The following is a 14,673-nucleotide window of genomic DNA, read 5'->3' on the forward strand; positions in this document are numbered from 1 at the left end:
ACGCTAACAAATGTTTGTTATTATGCTTGGAGATTTCTCATTTTAATAACTTACCAACCCAACGGGAGGCTGAAACTGATGGTTGTGATGTCAGTTGGATTCTCTGCTAAAACCCAACAGTGTTTGACATCTCCTCTCTTACTTTCTCCCCCTGAGATTCAAGAAACTTACTACTGACAAGTGCTGTCACGCACAGGTATAATGAATACGTGGCATGACTAATACTGCACAGGTCAGATCAGAGTTGTCTCTCTTACAAAAAAAAAAAAAAAAAAGATCTTTTTCTCCTCATTATCCAGAAATGGCAGAAGAGAACTCCCCATGACGAGTCCTTGATTATAAAAACTCGTATCCCAGATTCCTATTTGTAAACTCGAGATAACACCATTTTCTTTGATCACAGTGTTGTGGTGAAGCCAAGATCGTAGAGTATCACAATTGGGGGGAACATGAATAAAGCTCATCTGGTTTGTTGTAGGGAGGACTACTAGCAAAGAATTTATAACAAGTTGAGGAAAAGAAATGCAGCAGTGCAAGGTTCAGGATTGCTAACGGCATGTTTAAAGGTTTGGGAAAATGCCTAGAGCAGTAAGTAGGTGCCTGAGAAATTAATTATGATCATAAAACTTCTGGGAAGAGGTGGAAGTGCTGGAATGATCAAATCATGTGTAATTACGAGGAACATTTTTTGTCTTGGTAACGCAGCGCTGTAAGGAATGTGTGTATTGCCTCCAGAAAAGTTAGGGGCCGGGATGTCATTCCTTCAAAAACAAAACAGACAGGAACCAAAAGGGGGAAAAAAAAAGAAAGAAAGAAAAGCCAAACCAAACAAATGCCTCACAGGTCATGACAGAGCAGCAAGAGCTTTGAACAGAAGGCCAGGGGAAATTCCCTGAGAAGATTCACTCTGCTCAGGTAGGAATTCCTCTTCCCCATCCTTCATTTGGGATCAGCTGGACTGTGTTATATGGCTTAGTTTCTCTGTCCAGCCATACACCAGTGGATGAGTGGCTGGTCAGGGACAGACAAGCCTCTTCCTTTCTTTCTTCCCATCCTCATGAGTTACTCAATTGTCCCTTTGTGGACATATTTAAAGGCATGTTCAACAAATTGCAACTCACTGCAAAAAAAATATTCATAAAAACACAGCCTTGGTGGCAAGTTGGCAGCACAATTACCTAAACTCGCTGTGCAGGACCTCCAGGTCACCAGTGGCTGTTTAAGACTGTGCTGTGTCAATTAATTGCCTCCTGGGTTTCCCCTGGCTCTGCAAGGCTTTTCCTGGGTTCACCCACACCGCTGGTGGGGAAAACTAGAGCTGGAAGAGAAGAATACGGATGGGCCCTGACTAATAAAACTTTGGTTTTGTGTGCTTATGGAAACCATGATCTCTTTGTGCTGCAGTTTCTGTTGCGCTGCAGGCCATTGAAAAGAAATAATAATAATAAAAGCAGACATTGCAAGCAATGCAAATGAAAGGCTTTGATCTTGCTCTGCTGTTTGGGAGGATGACTGCAAACTCCATCCCGCATTACAGCCTTCATCTGACATACGCATGGGGCCCACAGCTGCAGTGTGTGCTGTCCCGTTAAAAAGGAAGCTTTGGTACACCACAGTGGGATTCCCATGCACCCTAGGATGGAAAGCTTTCTTGATTCTTATTCCTTAGAGAAATAGCACGTGATCCTTATTCCTTATAGAAATGACATATAATTCTCCATGGAATAACTTCTTTGCATCACTTACCATGGTACCCAAAAACCCTGACACGATGAGTGTCCAGCATCTTCCCAGGGCACTGTCCTGGTGGATGCTCCCATCACTCAGCAATATTTGAACATCTTTAAATCAGGCTGTCTGCCTTCTCACTCTACTTAGGATTCAAAGCACTTCTCCTGGATGCTCTGCCAAAGGATCCCCAGAGATCTGATGAAAGAAAGGAAATCTTTACCTTCTATTTTCTGTCTATTGGCTCTGCAGTGATGCTATCAGGTATCTCACGGATTGCTGACATCTTGGCATTGGTTTTCTTTGCCTCCTGTATCCTGATGTCTCAGATATGACTTAAGCCTTCACCAAGAAGTTTGTTGACAGACAGTCTGCCCCATCGAAAGAACACAAACCCTATAGAAGGCCCCTGTTCTTAGTATTTATAAGTGGCTTTCATTTGGATTCCCAGATCCCTTAATTTCAAGGAGCACACCACACACCTACCTTCCATTAGTAAACTGCAAAATCCTCCTACTGCACACCTTCCCTGCAGTTTACCAGTACTGAGGGACCCTTTCCCTTAACCACGGCATCATTTTAGCAGGGGTGGTAGAAGTTTATTGCAGTCTTCTCCAGGGATGTCAGCATTTCAGTCAGGGGATTCTGTGAAGCACTGTATTTTAGCTGGGTTCTCACCCTGAGTTGGGAGAGTGTCCAAAAGCCTTTCAGAAACACCTCCCGCCATGTACCTATCATTTGCTGGAGATGTTTATTGCCTTCTTTTTTCACTCCCCGAGTTAAAAGCTATTATTTGCCAGGCTCTATTCTTCCTCATGTACTTCATGTATATTATCAGCTCTCCATGAGTGCATCGTTTAAGCTTTAGGATGAAATCTGGAAATAACACTTAGACCCCTAGTGGGTTCATTCCTACAGACTGAAGATGCTTTCAGACCATCCTGCCTGATTGCATCCCGATACCGAGTGATTCAGGAGAGCAATCCTTTACACCTCTGTTGTTCCTACTGTGAGAACCATGAGAGCATGGGGAGGAGCTGTCGGTTTGGCTTTGCAGGTTTTGGTGGTTTTATTCCCTTTTGCACCTCTGCCGGCACCTAATTCTCAGCTAGGTGAGCTCAAGCTAGGAAGTAACTGCTCTGATTTCAAGCGAGATAGGGGTTATTCAGCTGGCTCCCTGCTCTGCTCAATTATTAACGTTGGACCACTATTGATTTTGCCTCCCTGAGCTTGGTGGCAAACAAGCACTGAAGAATGGAAGTGGCAGGCAAAAGAACAAGGGGATAAAAGGCTCTGCTTCCAAAGCAATTAGGTTATCTGTAATCCAAGTGCCCCGTGAATTACGTTAATCTGTGAAAAATCCTTCTCTGGGAAGTTATTTTCTCCTTCTCGGATTCCTCCAGCTACTTTCGCTCAATATATTCTTCTCCATTTCCTGGGTTCAAGGATGAGGTGTTTTGGGGTAATGGCTCCGGGCAAATTATCCTTTTATGAGAGCTGGCTGTAATCTAGGAAGCTCTTTGAGGTTTGGTACATAGATATCCACTGAAGCGCTTACAGGCAAAATGAGTTACAAAATTAAAGTGATATATTAGGGCAGCTCTCACTTGCAAAAGCAATCTTCCCCACTCAGTCCCAAAGCGTACTTTACTGGCTGCAGTCTCAGCCGGTCCGAAACCTCAGATGACCCCTTGCTTTCAAAGAATAAAGCAGAGAAAATGCCTCTGAAGAAGTTCACTTTCATGAGCTCCCCGTGCTTCGGCTCTGAGCTTCCCCATAGCTTACACATCCTACACAAAAATCCTCCAGAAGCCCAAAACAGACTTCAACAGGGTGTCTCTGCTCTGGGACACACCTCTGCTGCCCAAACCTGTGGTGTCCAGCTGGGACTCCAACCACCTTTAGCCTTGAGCAGAAACGGCTGGGATTTTTAAAGAGATCTTGTACTAAATCCCCACCCAAAGCACAGCCTGCAAACAGAGCAGGTGGTTTCAGAGGGGAAGTTATCAGATCAAGAAAAACCTTTGCAGAAATCAGAACTAGCCATGTATAGAGATCGGTAGGGTTTTATTATGATCTCAGGGGTGTCCAGATCCTATAGTGATGCACTATAGGAAAAACTGCAAGTAAAAGCAATCCGTAAAGCTGAATCCCTGATGGGAATTGTGCAAAATCTTAGTGGTATTTGATCCTAGGGTTGATCCAGATTTTGTCACCACTCTTTTTCTTGGGAGGAATAGGCTAAGCAATGAGATATGGACAGGAGCTTGGTAATTTGGGCCCTACTCCAACATCTTAATACTAATAAATGCATAAGATAATATATATATTATATTTATTTAATATAATTATTATATTATATAATAATTGTATCTCAAAGCCTTCAGAAGGGTTCCTAAAAATCATTAAATTTCCTTCACTTTTCAGTGTCTCTGACATAAACTACTCCCTTTCAATAGACAGAAGCTATGGTGTAATGCAATCAGGAACAAACCAGACTTTTCTTTCTTTGCAGCAAACACAGGAGAGTCCAGGTACCCCTTCTCCTTTGTACCCATTAACCTGGCAGCCAGCAGAAGAATCAGGCAGCAAGAGAGGAAGAAAAGAGATTAAAAGAGCTGGCTGCAAGTGAAACAGTGAAATAGAAATAACTGCAAAGAAGCTGCCTAAAGTCTTGTTTAGATTTCTATCACGTCCTGTGCAACTCCGTCCACCTCATGGGAGCTTAATAAATAGAAATGACCACTTGTGTTTACCTACAAAAAGCTACCCCCCCAAAAAAATATTTTTTTTTCTTTAGACAAGAAGGCAGCAGAACAAGCAAGTGAAGAAGTGTGAAGAATAAAACGTATAAAGCAAGCATCCGCTTTGAGGTTACAGCCTGTGGGTTTACAAGATTTTTTAATAGGTTGTTTCTTTGTCCTCACAGAACTCAGCATGTCTAGAAACACATTTTTACAGGAGGATTTCTGCAACATCAGCTTGTTCTCATGTCTGTGACTGGTTTATTGCAACTATGATAATAATTGATCAACTTGTAAAGCTGATTATAAAGTCTGCTCCCTCGTCTGCTTTGTTCCTTAACTGGCTCTTGCTTTTGAGAGCAACAAGGATTTACCGTGGGGGCTGTCTGCAGCATCCATCCCCTCCAGGGCTTGCCATTAATGCTGCCTGGTCCGGGAAGCCCAGCCTGGCTCCTGTGGAGTGGCTGAGGATGTCTGGTTACAGAGCCTCCAGCCATTAACCCCACCTGGACCTGCTCCTAGTTGAAAAGAGAGCACCAAAGTTGCACAGAGAGGCAGGAGGGCTGGAGGAGGGGAAGAAATGCCTCTGTCTTGTATTCAGGCATCCCCCAGTCCTCACAGATCACACTTGTGAGGTATTGAACTCACAGAAATTAATGCCCTTCAAATATCCCTCTGTATCATAGTTATGGTGCTGACAAAAAGCACCTGGAGGCTAAGGACAGACAATTTGTTAAGCAGGAGGTATCTGAGATGGCTCCTGGGGACATCCACAGGCTATACCTTGAGAAATCCAGACTGAATCACTCCCAGCAGACCCAACAGGCATAAACAGTACTCAGCTAAGGGTTTGGCATCTGGATTTGGTGTCTCTGCAGGAAACTGGACCTGATTTCTGCATGCAGCAACGGCTCTTCCTTTACTACCCAGGTCCATCCTTCTGTGGAGAAGCAGATAGTCACCATGCTGCCTGGTTGTGACGTGAGGAACTTACATGTTACTGAAGCCATTTTTTAATCTGTTGAAATGCTGAAAAGACAAGATGTCCCCTTAGAGCTGAGACAAGTATAGAAACTATTGCCATGATGACTATGCCAATCTTTCTTCCCAAGGATGTGAGGTAGCCAACTAAGGAAAAATTTAGTAGCAGGAAGTATTTGATTTAAATAAAATAAGTGCATGTATCAAAAGCTTCAAAATACACAGCTTTTTATTTGTACCACTTCTGGTAATAATAATGGTTAACAACTCAGAAGCACTGTTTCATGTTCTAAGGAGCTTTACAAGTGCTAAGGAATTAAGGATAATAACAAATGGTGAATAAACAAAAGTCAGAGGGATTTTAGGAAGCCTGTGTTATAGCAATCAATTGAATATAAATGAGAAACCAGATAAATCTGGTATATATTAAAAATCCCTAAAAACAATAATGTAATATGGTCTGGATGAAATTAATTTGGTGTGTCTCTTTCCAGAACCGGACAGATTTGCCACAGCACAGACCCCACCACAACAGAAGTCCTTTTGCTAGGAATTTTGGGGTGGATATAGATGTTGATTTCAGACAGGGTGCCTCATCCCAAGAAACATATCACAAAGGCAAGGATATTTAACCAGCTCTGGGCGTTTTTCAGCTTTTCTTTTATTTTTTTCAGCTTTTTTTTATATTTTATTTTTATTTTTCAGCTGTTAGTAATGTTAGAGCCTAAGCCCCTGCTCAGGCTTTGTCCACCAGCAGCACCTGGTTCAAACATCACTGTATTTAAGAGTTGTGTCTTAAGGCTCAAACCTGCAAAGCACCAACTTCACTAAAAATGTGCTGAGCGCCCTCAGCTGTCTGAAAAGCAGTTTGTTTTCTGCCAGAAATGTCGAGTTTGTGTCTTGAATAATCCCAGAAAATTTCTCCCTCTTCTTTTTTTAGCAAACCAAATCCTTCCTGATGTTCACTACTATTCCCGTGGCCATATAACGACAGGCTGTGATTTCTAGCCTGTTTTGCAGAGGGCGAGTGCTTGTCTTGTTTGCAAGGCAGATGCCCTGCTGTGCCCAGGAGCAGAAGTGCTGAGCACCAGGACTGGCATCCCTCTGGGATCCAGGGCATCACTGGGAGTTGGGGTATCCTACTGCAGTCTGCAGGGCAGATACACATCAAAGCCCTCTTGCTCTAGGTCCCAGTGATGATAACATCTTTTCCTGGTCCCACTTGGGAATACCCTTGGGATTCACACTGTAGTTTCATGCAGAGTTTATGCTGGCATACACCAGCACAGCTATTGAGCCCTTTTTCCCCTCTATCCAAAGCCACTTCTTCACAGTCTTCCACCAAAGTTATGTGAGCATGTGGTTGTGGTGAACCAGCTCAGGGGAAACCAATCCAGGTTAAAATCTCTGATCTGGCTCACTCTGTTCTGGTTGTCTGTATGTCTCCACCTGAACTCTTTTCAATGGCAGTTCTTGTACAGGCTTAAAACACTACATAAAATTATGGCCTCAAATGCTTTTGATATTTCAGTCATAGTCAGAACTCTAGCTGGCTCAGGAAGATTTCTCAGTGATTTGCCTCACTTAAGACATTATGTGTATTATATGCATTACTTATTATGTTTATTGACACTACAAGCCCCATTTGAAGACAGGAGCCTCAAGACATGTTTCGCCCCATGGGTTTTGTAGTTCAACAGTTCAAGTACTCTTCTTCCTTGACAAGGCCCAAAGAGATTGCTACATCATGGATTATCTAGGCAATGCCAGAAAACAAGCATACTGAGAGAAAAAATAAATAAATAAATAAATATATGTAGATTTGCAAGGGTGAGTTTATAACTGAAAATCAAATGACTTGACAGGAAAGAAAAGGTGATGATGGCTTTCATGTTCAGCACTCCAGGCCTCTTTGCAGCAGATGCACTCCCAGGTTCACTGGGGTGTCCCTTAGGTCATCATAGAGAGAAGTCAAGGCTGCAACACCAGAAGGTTCCCTATGTGATTAGAGAAACATCACAATTCATGAGATGTGCTTGCAAGCTTCACTTCCATTCAGTAGCAGCCACAATATCTCAAGAGGAAGACAAGGACAGATATGGTCCCACTTCAGTACACAGCTCTCTGAAGTACTAATGTACTTCAGAGGTTTTTTTTTTTTGTTTTGTTTTGTTTTTAATATTTTTTTAATAAAAAAGGAGAGCCAGCTCCTATCATGGGTGTCATCTGGGTCTTTTGGTGAAACTCTGTACTGTCACAACCTTCATAACATCACTGTCATTGTTCTCTTAGGGGTTTGTAACACCTGCTGTGGCCTTTGCTGCACCCTATTAAAAAAATCAGTGCAGAACAATTTGCCATGATATCGATGTTCCCTTCCTCCAGATTTTGTAAAAAAGGGAACTAGTGATGAATGCACCTACACAACCCACCAAAAGTGGTATTTTCATACCTAGCAGGAAAACAGCTTGTGGAGTCACAGGGAGCACTTCAACTGAATAGCATCACAAGACATTTGAGCTTAAAACAAAATAAGGCGCATTTGCAACTACAAACACTAGAAGGGAATTTTCAAAAGGATTTAAGTGGTAATATTAATGAAGATCTCTGTGTCAAAATCCACTTGCCTCTAGGCTTTAGTTGAGAGTTATGCCTTTTAAAATAATGCCATGCTTCCACTCAAATATTATTCTTTTGACTATCTCTCTGAAGCCAGGAAGCAACGTTCCCTTAGTGTTAAAAAGTGTGATGGGAGCATGGATCATGTCTCCCTGTGGCCTGTATGGTGGTATGGAGCTGCAAACACTGTTCTCTTTTAGTGATGAACAAGTGTGCACTTCAGGCCAAAGAAAACTATATTGTTTGCAAGAGATTTTCTTCTTTTTCCACTTTGCCACAGTACTTTCAGAATAGAGGCTTCCTCGTCACCATTCTGGCTTGATTTCCTCTTACAGCTTTAAAGAAGCACTACAAATCCCCCCATACATGGGGAGATGCTGCACTGGACAGACCCTAACAAAGTGCACTGCCATTGCTCCTTGTCCGTCCATGACTTCATTTAGCCTGCAGTCCCCGTGCTTCAGTTTCCTTTCTCCATGGTCCACCAATTCCTGCTCAGTAACTCCCTAAAATAGTCCCACTTTTACTTTTGACCATCCTTAGTCAAAAGTAAAGCTCTCTCCCTCGCTTCTAGCCCTCCGTCACGATTGCTGGTTGATCTGCCTGTGTTTTCCTGGCATGACTCTACTTGGCAGCAGTACCACATTCCGAGGGCTTCAAACATTTTCTCAGTCTGCTGCCTTCTTGGTCCAAATTTCACACTCAGAGACAGCAAAAGAAAAGGGCAAAGATGCTTGTGTTTTTAAACACTTCTGGTATTCCGGAGCTCCTGATTTGTTCAGCTGATGATGATCTGGAAAGAGAATTAGTGCCATCTATCGGAAAATGAAAACAAGGACAGCTGTCAATTCCTCTTAACTTTTTTGCACTTTTATCCTTTTTTTTTTCTTCTTTCCCCTTTACCATCAAGAGTATAAGGACAAAACCAGAAGCACCTGCTGGTATGGTGGGTGTTGAGAGAAATATACTGCTTTCTGAGGGGGCACCGGTACTTGTTGAGTGGTCAAGAAAGGAGAAGATAGCCCAAACAAGGATCGTGTAGTACTGTCAGTGTCAATTATTCCAGTCAGTACCTTTCCTCTGATCACAAAAACACTGACGTATAGAATCATAAAATTATAGAATAACCTGAGTTGGAACAGACTCACAAGGATCATGAAGTTCAACTTCATGAAGTCCACACAGTACCACACAAAAATCAGAAAAAATCAAAAATGTCATGTCATGTCATGGGGAGCCTGTCCCAGTGCCCAACCACCTCTGGGTGCAGAACCTTTCCCTAACCCCCAGCCTGACCCTCCCCTGTCCCAGCTCCATGCCGTTCCCTCGGGTCCTGGTGCTGTCCCCAGAGAGCAGAGCTCAGCGCCTGCCCCTCCGCTCCCCTTGTGAGGGAGCTGCAGGCTGCTATGAGGCCTCCCCTCTGCCTGCTCTGCTCGGGGCTGAGCACACCAAGCGCCCTCTGCCTTCTATACCCTTCACCAGTCTCCTTTGCACACTCTCTAATAGTTTTATGTCCTTTATATACTGTGGCACCCAAAACCACACACAGTGCTCGAGGTGAGGCCACACCAGAGCAGAGCAGGACAATCCCTTCCCTCAACCAACTAGCAGTGTTGTGCCTGATACGCTCCAGGGTATGGCTGGCCCTCCTGGCTGCCCACCATACCCTGATTATCTTGTGGTTATTATGTGGTTATGACTTGTGGGTACCAATTTGCTCTTCTTCTCAGCAAAAAAAAAGTCTAAGGCATCCTACTGACAGGCAGAAAATTACTTCATTGTCATGCTTCTTAATGCAGAACCTTGAACTCAAAGGACATCACACAGGGTACTTTTCATGGATGCTGTTCTTGCTAGACTGAAAATAATTGGTGACTTTTTTGCCAATTTGACCTCAATCACTAAATTTATTAGGAAAAAAAAAAAAAAACTTTTTCTTTTTTTTTTTTTTTCTTTTTTTTTTTGGTGACTGGTGGCAGAATGCATCTGTTTCCAGAAGAAAATCAGAGCTGATGGTGAGGAAGTCCAGCAACTCAGCACAATCAAATTGCAACTCATTTCAGGGAAGGAAAGCTGAAAAGGAAAACTGTTAAATTACAATTTCTCTACATACCAGCAAGCTCTGAATCAGATCATCTAAAAGCTGTACTAGAGGCACTATTTTTACTCTTCTGTGTCATTGCACAGGGATGTTATATAATTGCAGTTGTAAAAGAAGTTATCCATTCGGCTGTGCGTGGGAGGGAAAGTGGTACATGACACACTGAGTACTTAACTGTGCAGAACAGGCCAAAAGCAATCAATTAGATACATTCTTTGTCACTACCATTTGCTTTACATATCCTACAGGGATCCTTGCCCACGATAGGTTTATCAGACTGAAAACATGATCTTAATTCTTTTTTTTTTTTTTTTTTTTTTTTTTTTGAGGTAGCAACAGCATCAATAGAAATCACTTCAATAGTGGACTGGTAATCAAAAATCCATGAAGCTCAACATATCATCTGTTTACAGCATTTGGTTCATACATCTGAATTTCATGCTTTTTGTAGTTTGTTTTACTGTAGATGATCATGTAAGGTCTGACATCTTTTAATGTAAATTCTACCAGCTGGCTCTGAGCCATTTCCAGGCCACGGTAACACTTAATTGTTGTAAGAAATGAATGCATATTATTATCTTACTTTTCTCTAGGTTATGGTGACATTCATCACACAATACTGCTGACTGCAGAAGTTGGATGCACTTCACAGCATCCCCTCTCCCCCGCTTAATCTGCTCAAAGCCTGCAAAGAACATATCTTTGTGGTGCTTACACATTACCTGTCAATTGGAAATTAACCTTAATCAGCAAATCTGAAGGCACAGCAAATACTCTAGTATTTACTTTGGCAAGAAGCCCAGGTATTAATCAAGGGTAGTGGTCCTTCCACAGACCCATGGACCCTTCTGCAGACAGAATAAAACAGCACTCTTTAGGAACCTGAGCTCTTCGGAGGAAGCAATCCAGACTGCTGTAGTGTATATTCATGGTGTCCTGAGAAAGAAGTCAGTCTTTGGGTTACATCTGTAGAGTATGTATGGGATCCTGGCCCAAATCAGGAGTTTCCAGCAGCTAGCACGGCATCAGTCAGGAGCAAGAAGGCAACACAGACCAGAAAGACAAGAAGAGCAGAGCTAACATAAAAGAGTCAAAGGCAGCACGAGTTCCACATTATATAAGACAGACAGACAGACGGATAAAACTTAAGCCCTATGTGTATATACATAGAGATATACATAGAGAGATGTTCTTCCTACCTAAGCTTTCTGAAGTTGAAGCCTTTGTTCCAGCTATGCTAGATTCTCAGGGTTCAGCTCCTGGACAACTGCAAAAACAGCCCCCGAGCTGTTAGCCTGGGGTGATGTGAAGATAATTCAGCACAACCCTCTGCCTTTTCAGACAGAGCTAAGCTGCGTTATCTCACATTTGCTAGGGAGTAAGGATGTATACAAAGACTGTTTCCATGGCTCAGCTGCCACAAGGGAATTTCTTAAGTAACTTGACTGAATCTGAGCCCTCAGACCTGGAGCTGACCAATGCCTGTTATTGCAAACAAATGCTATGGTGTGACTTGGGGAAAGCTAGACACTTCTACACATCTGTAAGCCATGTCTGTAAATATTCACCCTCAGTGCAGTACAGGCACAGATAGATGAGCTACTTGTAATTCACTCCAGCAGTTCAGGCCATCATGGAAAGAGTTAGAATAAAGTTTCCTTTATTCACAGGTCATACATAGTACACTCCTGTGTGTTACTCATGACCTGCAGAATGGACAAACCAAATCATGACCAGAGACAGTGGTGAAAAAAAATATCTGAATAAACTATGTGGGCCCAAACAATAGCTTTCTGAGTTGTATTCCCACTATGCTGATGTGTTAAAACAGTGTTTCATGCAAACACTGTAACATTCCTTAGCTATAAAGCAGTATTTCCTTATCATTTAAAAAAATCAAACTTTATTTTTTTTCTTTTTTTCCACAAGCCTCTTTGGTTATTTATCTTCCCATTACCCCTATCTGCAAAGATTTCAGTTTCTCTTTGCCTTTTAAAAAAATGTTTCATTGCAATTAAGATCAGATTATATCACTTCTGATTCCCAAGAACCCCTAACTCTTCAAAGAATTGCAAGATACACATATTTACTGGCAGTAAAGTACATATCTAAATAATAAATTGTTCCCTCAAAACTTGGATATTTTGCTGTTTAAATAAGATCTGTTCCCAAAAATTGACATTTGGTAATAAAATCAGATCTGGGATCGCTGTGGGAACAAACAGCTATAAGAAGCATAATCAAATGGAAAATGTTTCCTTAAATTGTGCTGTCAAGTAAAACTCAGTTGGTCTTTGTTGCTCTTCTTTTGTCTTTGCTGCACACACAGTAAAGTCCTCCAGTTTGCCAGAACTTAGTCCAGAGCTCAAATAAAAAAAAGTCACAATTAGCTAGTGCTAGTATTACTGCTCCTTGTCCTCACAGAGGCTATGTTTACTGCCTCTCTCTGTCTTAAATGCTCATCTAACATATCAACCATGGATGCCGTGATGGGAGGCAGCAGTAATGCAAAGATCTCACTCCCACAAGCATAGGAGATCTCAGCGTATCTCCAAGGAGATGGATTCCCTTTCTTAGCAGTATAAGCAGAAAGCACGTGCATTATGGACTCAACACACATAAATCTACTATGAAACCTGTTCTTCACCATGTAGATGGTCCCAAATGTTTTCTGATTTTATTTCTGGGGAGACTGGTAACCTACAGCCAGGGTTTGAATGCTGACATTTCTCAGCTGATGACCTAGTAAAAGGTCATCATCTAGATGGGTCCACTGTCCACCACCCTTCTTGCCCTTGTAATAGTAAGTTTTTGGCTTACTCCACAGAAAGTCACAAACTGCACCAACCACAATGTTTAACAGACATTAATAGGCCATGTCCCTTGAGTGTGGTGAATCCCTTCCTAATCTAGTCATCTCTACAGTACCCTGTGGCAATATTTACCAAAATGTAATTATGGTCTTGTATGAAAAGCACCTCATTTTGTTCAATTTACAGCAGTTGTCTGATCATTTCTTGGGGCACTTTTTAGTTCTACTGTAATGAGAAATCTTTCCTAACCAATCCTATTGATGTTGTTTTTCTATTCCTTCAGTAAACAAGGGGAACTGGAAGTTTTAGTTAAATTTTAGGGCTATGATATTATCTGCCTTACTGAGACATGGTGGGACCATTTACTTGCCTGAAGTGCTTGGACAGATGGTTACAGGCTCTGCAGGAGAGAGAGGTGGAGAAGGAGAGGATTACATTAGTGAATGCCTAAACTACATGGAGCTTGGTTATGGTGATGAAAAAGTTGAGTTTCTTTGGCTAAGAGTCAGAAGAAAAGCTAATGAGGCAGATATTATGGTAGTAGTCTGATACAGACCACCCAACCTGGATGAAGAGGTAGATGAAATATTCTGCAAGCAACTAGCAGAAGTCTCACGATCTCTGGTCCTTGTTCTCATGGGGGATTTCAAATTCCCAGATGTCTGTTGGAAATACAGTATGACAGAGAGAAAACGGTCTAGGAGGTTCCTGAGTGTGTGGAGGATAACTTCTTGACAGAGCTGTTGAAGGAGCAAGCTAGAGGGGGTGCCCCACTTGACCTGCTGTTTGCAAACAGGGAAGGACTTGTGGGTGATGTGATGGTTGGAGGCTGTCTTGGGCACAGCGATCACAAAATATTAGAGTTTTTGATCTTTTGGTGAAGCAAGGAAGGCAGTTAGGAGAACTGCTACCTTGGCATTCCAGAAGGCAGATTTGGGCTAATTTAGAGACCTGATTGACAGAGTCCCTTGGAAGGCAGTTCTGGAAGACAAAGGAGTGCAAGAAGGCCGGACTTTCTTCAAGAATTAAATCCTGAAAGCACAGGAGCATGTCATCACAGTGCTCTGAAACTCAAGCTGGCAGGGGAGAAGACCAGCCTTGCTAAACAGAAACTCGGAAAAAAAAAAAAAAAGTTTATGAACTCTGGAGGAAGGAGCAGGCAATGCGGGACTATAGAGCTGTTGTCAAGTTGTTTAGGGAGAAAATCAGAAGCCCAGCTGGAACTCAGTTTGGCTAGGGCAGTAATAGAGAATAAAAAATGCTTTCATAAATACATCAACAACAAAAGGAAGAGGACTAAGAAGAATCTCCATCCTTCACTGGATGTGAGGGGAAACATGGTGATGAAAGATGAGGATAAGGCTGAGGTATTTAATGGCTTTTTTGCTTTTGTCTTTATTAGAGAGATCAATTGTTCCCAGGGTACACAGACATCTGAGCTGGAAGATGGTGACCAAGAGCGTGAGGAAGCCCCTGTAATCCAACATAAAAGAGCCTGCCTGATGTGGGCCAAGGCCATGGAGCTGTGAAGGACATAGAGCTCCCTTCTCCATCCCTACCCTACACATGGTTCCTAGCAGGTCCATGAGGTCCATAGCCCCATAGTGGGGGGCTGATGTGGTGGGGTGTGCTGCATCTGTCTTGCAGCATTTGGTTGCATGGGATTTGGCTGCTCTACCACCTACGA

This window comes from Anas platyrhynchos, chromosome 1, assembly GCF_047663525.1.
Source record: "Anas platyrhynchos isolate ZD024472 breed Pekin duck chromosome 1, IASCAAS_PekinDuck_T2T, whole genome shotgun sequence".
NCBI classification, from domain to species: Eukaryota; Metazoa; Chordata; class Aves; order Anseriformes; family Anatidae; genus Anas; species Anas platyrhynchos.